General features: G+C 44.2%; 1 pseudogene; it reads right to left on the bottom strand.

The window, feature by feature from the left end:
* Positions 1-14: 14 nt before the first annotated feature.
* The window catches only part of LOC123172927 (uncharacterized), an 11,565-nt pseudogene continuing 2,304 nt past the window's right edge, over positions 15-9,275 (bottom strand).

Here is a 9,275-nt window from a genome sequence, read left to right on the forward strand (position 1 = left end):
TACATAATATATCTGCTCACGCATGCGCGGCAGACAGTAACACACAACGGCAAACCAAAGAGCACACGCAAACCACACCACGGGATGGGAGCCGATGATGATGAACGGATGATGGAACGGCACATCCGGCATCAATCCTCTTTCTTCCTCAAAAATGAGAATCTTGGAGGATCTTTCTTTTCTGGTATGTTTCCGGCTTCCTGGTATTGGTTTTCCGGTTTGTTGTATGTAAACTTGGGTTTGTTCTTGTGTTTCTTCAATGCTTCTTCCACCTCCCTAGGGATAAAATCACCATTGATCTCGAGCTCCTTCAGGTTTGGAAGGATGTCAGTGCCAGAGATGGAGAGAGTACCCACCGTGTCCTTTGTGAAGGACCAGATGATTTTCTCGAGCTTAGGAGCTGATCCGTCGGTAATGATAGTCTTGGGGGTGACAGAGAAGTCGACTGTAAGAAGGTTGAGCTTTGGGAAGTCATCTTTGTATAAGATAAGCTGGCTTTGTACACAAAATATGTCCTTGAGTACTAGGTTGCGCATGTTAGGTATCTTGGCGAGAATCTCTACCTCATATTGACTCAGAGAGGTATGCCAAAGAGTCACCTTGGATATGTTTTTGGCCTTGTCAAACAATGATAACTTATTGCTGTTCTTCAACTCGACATCCTTCAGTTCCAGAAGGTCTTTGACTCCAGAAATTGACAGTCCATCGGTGGAGCACAAAACGATTTTCTCGAGTTTATGTGCTCCACCTCCAAAGCTGAGGGCAGTTATGTTGGAACCCTCAATAAGAAAGCACTTGAGATTTTCGAATCCATCATTGTTGAAGGTGAGGTTGCTATCGATGTATGCGTTATCTCGGAGCCTGAGACATATTAATTTGGGAAGCTTGCCAAGGACCTTCAGATCAGGCTGATACAGCCGGGTACCAGATAGAGTTACCTTGCGAAGTTGGAGTTGGTCAATATCTCTGGTCAACAACCGAAGAAGTTGCACTGTTTGTGTGGTTCCAGTAATGCTTAGGCTCTCGAGAAGCTTGGGAGAGTTTTTATAGTGTTCAAGAACCCAATCTCTGATCTCTTTGTTGTCCTCTATATTGGGAAGAGTGATTGACAGAGACTTCAGGCACTCATGCAGATCACTGATAGCTCGAAGAAAATTCCTGAGGTGTGGCTCCTTGTATTGAATAACCACACCAAGCTTCCTGAGCTGCCACAACTTTCCAATATCTTTCATATCTTGTCTCGTCCGTGCCTTGACATTGGACAATACCTCCATGTTTACCATTTTTTCGACCTTATCAGGGATCTCAACACTAAATAGTTCAGTACTACTTACCCCCGAACTTAGAACAATGCGACTAGCCAGCAAACGCTTCAACTTCAGGAGTAAGACATTTACTGTTGCAGATGGAGGCACATATGTTTCTCGGATATCCAATACTTCTAGCTCACGGAGGCTATTGATTTCAGTCGGCAGCTGGGTAACATCTGTTCCCCTTAGGCTCAGATACTTGAGCAGTAACATCTTGCTGCATATGTCCCTGAGGTAGATTTGATTCTTCCGTCCAAAGCACTGGCAATCTTGGAGATCTAGCACCTTGATCAGGGATACTCGAGATGATTCTTCATGGAGCTTTTCGAAGAATCTATCTATTTTATCCAAGCCACGGAGTCGGAGGTCATTGAAAATGGAGAAGCGGAGAGCCAAGTGATGTGACAGGCGTGTTTCCACAATGCGCCGCTTTCTAGCGATCTTGGTAATGAATTCATGAACAAGATCACCTATCACACAACTCTTTATCTTTCCTGTAGCCCCAATATCGGCAGGATAAACAAGCCACCGATTGATCAACGCATCAAAACATCGACTGGCATGATGCACAGAACTGGCCCAGTCTTCCTTGGTTATCACCCCTTCGACAACCCACCGTCCTATCAAGGTTGACCGCCTGATGGGTTGTCGTCTAGGGAAAATTGCTAGGTACATCAAACAAGACTTGTATTCTTTAGGCATATCACTATAAGAGAACTTGAGTATCTTCTTAGCAATTTTGTCCAATGATTTGTCTGTAACCTTCTGCAAGGTTCTGTGCAACTTGCTTAGTTCTTCATCACTCCTCTTGGGGTTGGCATACAAAGCATGAACGAAGATCTTCATGCAGAATTCATGTTGGTGACAGTTCTACAAGATGCCGAGAAAAATCTGGGCGCTCTCTTTATTCATCTGCTGGTTTGTAAGCTCGAGTGTGATATCATGGTAGAGCCCAAGAACAGAATAGTCTATAGGCTCCCGCGACGGACAACAATATCCTTTTGCTCGTGTTCTGTTTTCTTCAAAGGTCAACATCAGTGCACCGGCTATGCAACCAAAAATGCTGAAAGCCTTTTTGGTCTCCTCCCATCCGGATACCCAGTCATAATCGAGTTTGAGGATAACTAGGATTATCTCATCACCTTTTCTATCAAAACAATCCCTAATTTTGTCCATGATCCCTTTGATGACGAGCTGTTGATTCATCTCCCACTCGATTTCCCAAAACCTCTCCATGGTTTCTTCAATAAGAGCATCCAGTATAAAATCTTGACTTGGTTTCTTCATGGATTTTACTTCTTGCAGCTCAGTTGTATCTAGTTTCTTCTCTGATTTGTCTTCCTGCAGCTCAGTTGTATCTATTTTTTTGTCCTTCAGAGATATGTCTTCCCGCAGCTCAGTTGTATCTAATTTCTTGTTCTTCATGGATTTGTCTTCCTGCAGCTCCTGCAGTATCTTGTGGATCATATCTTTGAATTGGTCCTCGACCAATATAATTGTAGTGCCAGCGGTGGTGTTGATGGCTGTGGCTTGCTTGGAGTCTTCCTCCTGGTTCTGCGGGTCCTTCCTGATGGTCACGGGGGGGAACACTTCACGTAAGAGGTCTTCATACTGGGCTTCCTTGAGAAGAATCTGCTTTGTGTGTGGTTCTTCTTTTTCATCTTCTGCGTGTATTTCCATATGATTTTTAAGCATCTTAGCTGTTTCTTTAATGACATCGTCGCGTGAACGTGTCTCTCCCTTCCTTTCTTGGACTTGTTTGTGTGCAGGAGCACCTTTAGCTGGCTTGAGCTTTAGCAGCCACAATGCTCGGAGGAATATGCCCAAGGGTTCATCTTTTGCGGATTCCAGCAGGCCCAGCTCATCCTTACTCATTTCTGTCAAATTGAGTTGCGGCTGGTTGTCCTTCATGTTTTGAAGAGTGCTCTTGATTTCTGAAATCTTCTTGTTAACCTTCATTCCTTGGATAATTTTTGTGATTTCTCTCACAACCTCCCCTTTTTGGGAGAGAATTTCCCTTTTTGTTTTGTTGATATCCTCATCCCCCCACCTTGAACTTCCTGCTGCTGGGGTTGGGATTTTGCGAGCTGAAGTTCTCGCAGTATATAGTACAAGATATCCTTAGTTCTTAGGGCACGAGAATAGAAGTGTACCGCTGGGATGTCGACCAAGACACTGCATTTTTTCCACATGGCTGAAGCTTCCTTTGCAATAGCAAGGGTTTCATGCTTATCCGGTGCCACAATGGCCACGGATGGTACTGATCCCCCCTTAACAGTGTTGCATTGTGCAACATTCTGTATCCATTCCGCTAGCTTCACCCTAACGTTCTCCTCTGGCGTACGAGGCTCAAAACACGCCCCTCTTGGATGAGAGCGATTTGTCACCACCAACGCCATGACGTCTTGATCGTCACTGTCATCCTCTTCACCTCCTGAAGCATTAGATGTTGTGGCTACATGCACAACTGCCGAATCAATCGCTGCCAGCGTGGGACCAGCCCCTGCAGGCGACTGCCCCACTCCCGCCCCTTTCGCTGGGACCTCAACACCGTACCTATAACAGGTAGGAAATAATTAAATTAGAAGGAAAAGTTTGACCATAACTTGAACGATGGATCAATAGAAGTAGTTGTAAGCCTTGCGGAAATTTAGAGACCTTTTTGTTTCATTTATCTCGTCAAAACTCTCAAAAGGGCGTGGTGGTTTTTTTTGAGAGAGTCTGGATCAGGCTAGGAGAAAGTGGGTAGGAGGTAGGAAGTTAAAATTACTTAATGTGCAACTTGAAACCAATTGCATTCAGATTTTTATATAAAACATAAACCTAAATAAAGGTCATCGTGCCAAACTCTACATGTATCTCCTGTCATCCAGCACCCGTCCGGTCACCACCCGCCGCCGTTGTATTTGGCCTCCTCCAGCTCCCTGGGAGCTTCTGTTTGTAGCTATTTCTGGTGCGACACTGCGGAAACACATCAATTGGAGCCATGTGGCCGCGTTGCCGCCACCTGCCCCTTGTTCTGCCACCAGCGGCAGCTAACCCAGGTCTCTACACCCTTTTTTATATGACCAGTTTTTGATGCTTAATTACAGTGTGAAGGGGAAAGTACATGTTGTGTTGAAGAACTGGCACATTGAGGGTAAGCGAGCCACAAGAATTCATACACCCTCCTTTTCGAAAGAAGACAACGTCTAGTCAATGACTCACGCTACCTTCCCGTAGCTTGCCTGTGATGGGCCATGGGCGTATCAATAGCTTCAAGCAAATCTCGTTTCTCTTGTCTCGCTGAGGATGTTGACAACGGCAGAATTGACTCAACTCAGGATTTCACATCCATGGGGGATGTGAGTTCTTGATGAGGACATGGGTCATGGCGAGTTCCTCACACCTTAACCGACTTTATCAACATTGGAATTGCGAGAACTGACTAATTTTAGGTGTGCCACACTACGCAAGATTACCGCTCTGCTGACTGGTTTCCATTGACGAGGGCTCGCATGCTCGATAGTGGTACAATAGACCACCGATGGGCGAATGGTCCATGGAAAGATGGGCGTACGTCGATCCATGGTGACAAAGCGGAGGCCAGCCCGAGGGGACTTCAGTGTTCGTCAGTGGAGTGACGGCCAGAGGTCCTTGTTTGTCAACACCACTGACGACCATTGACGAGCCACCCATAGCCAGTGGCAAAGAGAAGGGGGAGTAGCATGTATTTGTAGCAGTATATTAGATTTTCTATGAGTAGTATATTAGAATATACCAGATTTACTATTTTTCATTCAACTGATTTCAATTCATCTTCATTCGATTTTTCTGGCCATCCGACTGCACACTGCAATTCATGCCGCAAAATGTAGTAGGAGGTTTTTGTCCTGAGTTCAGGTCGTTATTTTCTCATGTGTGTATTTCATAGTTCATTTCTTTTATGCGGGGTTATATAATTTCCCTTATCATTTTAATTTTTTGTATGTTTGGTTATATAAATTTAATTTCATATCTTTTACAAATTTTCTATGTAGAGTTGTATCATTTCCGTTGTAACCATATAACTGATGTCTCATGTTTATTTTCGGGTGATGTCTATGTGTGGGACCCTTTTTGACTATGTTCTAAATTTACAAAAAAATTACTGGTCCTCTAGTCCCTGAATTATTTTTGTCAGTCCATAATTTTTACAGTCCTTATGTATAGAAATTACAGTTTACATTATGCTGTATTTTTGCAGTCCTAAAGTAAAGTTACAACTTTTGTTGCATGTAATTGCCTTGTAGCCGTGTTGTAATTGGGACTGGAACATTCAACTAAGTGAGAACTAGCCCTCTTTCCTCTTGACCCAATGTAAATTGCATCTAATACAATTATATAGTTAGTGTAGTTGATAATTTGCATACAGCCGTGAGGTTGCAGTAGAGCATAAGCTGGACCGGCAAAATACTATATACAACAAATCTTTTTGCCAGATTGATATTTTCTTGCTTATGATTTTTAGCAGTCACAAAACTAGTGGTTTCATGTTTTTATTTTTATTTTTTAACATGTTCTTTACTGTAGTATGCTTTTCAGCAAGAGAATGTTATTTTACGATTCTGCCAAGCAGTTTTGACAATTTATAGAGTTATTTGATATCCATGTACATCTCTAACCTAAGCAAACAATCAATTCTAAGCTGTGAAAATGGTTCAAAATAATAAAATCTATATGTTCTTCCTCGTGGAATCGTTCTTAAAGATGACTTAAGATAGTTATTTCTTAGTCATCATAGGAATAGTAAAAACTTTAATAATAAAACTATGGTGGATAATTGCACCATGACATTTTTTAAACTGCTTTGACATAAAAGTATCCGACGCTTAACCGGTTGGAAACATCAATTACTCCATTAAAGTTTGTATGAACCTACAGGAAAAAACTTCTATTACGCACTTAGTGTTGGAGTTGTGCAATTCATGTATGCATGTTGTGTTGTACTAAGTGTTTGTGTGACATATCAGGCAACCAATTAGACAAAAGAATCATGATAACCTAGTTATGATGAATTAACTGGATCATCAGGCAACGCGTGAGTCATATGTCTCTAGATAAACATTGATTTTCTTGATTTTATGCATGCAACAAATCCTGGGGCATGACATGATATCACGTATGTTGCGTCCTTCACGTCAAACGAATATGCACACAGAAAGGCCCAATCGCCACCATGGCCTAAAGTATAGCTCTCGATAGAGATACATGCATTGAGCATTGTCTTGAACGCCCAGCCACCAACGGTACGATGAATCTCATCTTAGCCAAATTGTTTGATTGTGCACCCTATCTAGATATGCACTATATTGGGTTAAGTAGGTCAATCTAATTGTCATAAATATAAGAACCCTGATAAGTGCCACATGTGTGCATGAACACATCGCAACTCCGAACATTTTTTATGGCAAGTTTAGTGATGCAAGGATGGCAATTTTAGTTGTCAAGCATGACAACTTTCTTTTCGGATGGCAAGTTTCAGTTTTTTTGGGTTTGTTTTTCTTTTTGGATGGCAACTTTAGTTGTGAAAAACTCCAGGGCTAAAGTGCTTCGTGTCACACGTGTGGCACTTATCATTTGGGAAAAATAAAAGTCATGGTTCATTTTATTTAAATATGAAAATCGCATGGATGTAATTTACTGATGTATAATTATGTAGAACTAACACGTATGGCCTGTTTAGGTACATTTATGCACTAATGGTTGTGGTCTAATAATAAAGAATGGCTCGCTAGCTTAATGGTCGGAAGCTTTGCTTTTTATGGGAATTTTTTGCGCATGTGTCTATTTTTTCCATATTGTTCTTTTACTATATAATACTCCTACATAATAGAGATAGTGTTTTTATTGAAAACACATAAATTCAATACAACTACATGATTACCATAAAACTAATTATATTTTGATGTTTTGCCTCTCGAGTGGTTATTGTTTCCTTCACCCCCCGCACATATAATTCCGTGCCCTGCCTATAGCGGCCCGTCCTTGATCACAAGTACATAGGAGGCCCGTCAATGTGGATATTTTAGTCATCTAACTAGGTATTGCAGGCCACCATTATTGGTCACGCCGGAAGCAGGAAGCACCTGCTAGTGGTGGCTTGCAATATAAGAACGAAAGCAATGCTCGCAGATGGCCTGTGTTACCGCCATATGCATCACCCCATTTCTTGCTCTCCAAGTTCTTGTCCTCACTCCCCTAGAGATTCCCTTCTTCCCTTGCACCCTCTCCTGTACATTCCCTCTCCCCTCCATAGATATCGTACGTCCCGAAGACTCGCCATTGCATTGTATGCTCAGCCACACCAACACGCAACATTACACGTGGTCACCGACAATATAACCAACGACCTGCACAACCACTGTCATACACCACTCTCATACCATACGCAGTGCAGGTATAAAAACCACTCGCGCGCCACAAATGGAAAATTCAGCCACATTCTTCTCCACCTCAGAAGAGACGCTACTTCCGCTGCGTTGCTACTAACCACAAGGTGGAACACTGTTGCAACCCGTTCATTGCGCTCGCTGTTGGCAGTCTAGCCATTGCAGCCATGACTGTGGGTCAGTTTGACTTTCTATCTTTCCTTAGCTCCCGGATCTTCCGACATGTAACTTTCATTCTCTTCACGCCGCACCTTGGACAATGCCAACGACAACGATGTTGGCATGGCCGTGCCTCACAAAATCCTCATAGGGTGTCTATAGATAATCATCTCCTGGCCTTTCCCCACGCTAGAGGGCCCATCACCCATGCCGGCGGCCTATGACAACGCTAGAGGGCCCATCTCCTGGGCTTTCCCCACGCTAGAGGGCCCACAACGGAACTCCGGTTGGATCGATGTGTGCAGTTTCTATTCCTGTTGCAGACGTGGTGGCGGCTCCAACATCGCCTACTCGTGGCTTCTCCCCCGCCATAACATCGACCATGCATGCTCATCTCCAAGATGTCTTCATGGCATCGCAGTTTGGTACTCGTCCAATGCGGGGACATACGAGGTGTGTGCGATGTTCCAGAGGCTTCACTCTTTCCTGCCCTATGACAGGATGTTAATAATAATCGCACCATCTTGCCTGGTGTGTTGCCCGCATCGCTTCGCCTTCGCGCACATCCGCACCCCCGTCCACAACCCCCATCCAGATGTTAACCAGCAACCCGGGCTTCATCATTGATGGAATCTCGCGAGTAGCTTCGTCCCTCATGTTCAGATCCTCTCCATGGTCCGCAACGACATCTACCTGCACGGCCCTCTTGAGTTCTAGGGCAACGTAGTCACCCTCGAGCCCGTGGATTACACATACCACATGATTACTATCTTCACCAACCATGTCGAGGTGGAAGCCACGAAGTGCCCACACGAGCTATCACACGATGAGGGCATCCGCTTCGCTTCCAATTTCGTCGAGGATTTGTGCATCTTTGACCAATTCTACCTTGATGGCATGGACTACACCTAGGTTCACGCTCTCTTCCTCGCACAGGCAGACAAGCTAACCTCAGATGAAATCGTCATAAAGCTCCCCCATCAATAGGATCAAGGTTGCCAAAGCCACAGAGCTCACTTACTAGACGCATGGCGAGGGCGCGAACCCGCTCGGATCTGACTCATCAGACGGTGATTCTGTGACACTGTCCCAATGCATCACATTTGCACTGATGCTTTGACTCCTACAACTTGAGTGTGGCACACGTGCAAGGCGGATGGCATGCGGATCCAACGTATGGTCGCACGTGCAGTGTTGTACCACCACACGCCCCCAACAACTCACCTGCAAGCACACTTGACGACATTGCATCATGTTCCTTCTTCCCACATCCAATGGCGGGTAAGGAGTAGGTGCATCTGGTGCACCAGTTCGGCCGTTTCACAGTATATGCTCTCAGTTTCAGTTATGTCGGAGCTCTCTACCCTCACAGTGGCGGTCGACTCAAGTGGTCTCT

This window comes from Triticum aestivum, unplaced genomic scaffold (assembly GCF_018294505.1).
Source record: "Triticum aestivum cultivar Chinese Spring unplaced genomic scaffold, IWGSC CS RefSeq v2.1 scaffold147339, whole genome shotgun sequence".
Lineage (NCBI taxonomy): Eukaryota > Viridiplantae > Streptophyta > Magnoliopsida > Poales > Poaceae > Triticum > Triticum aestivum.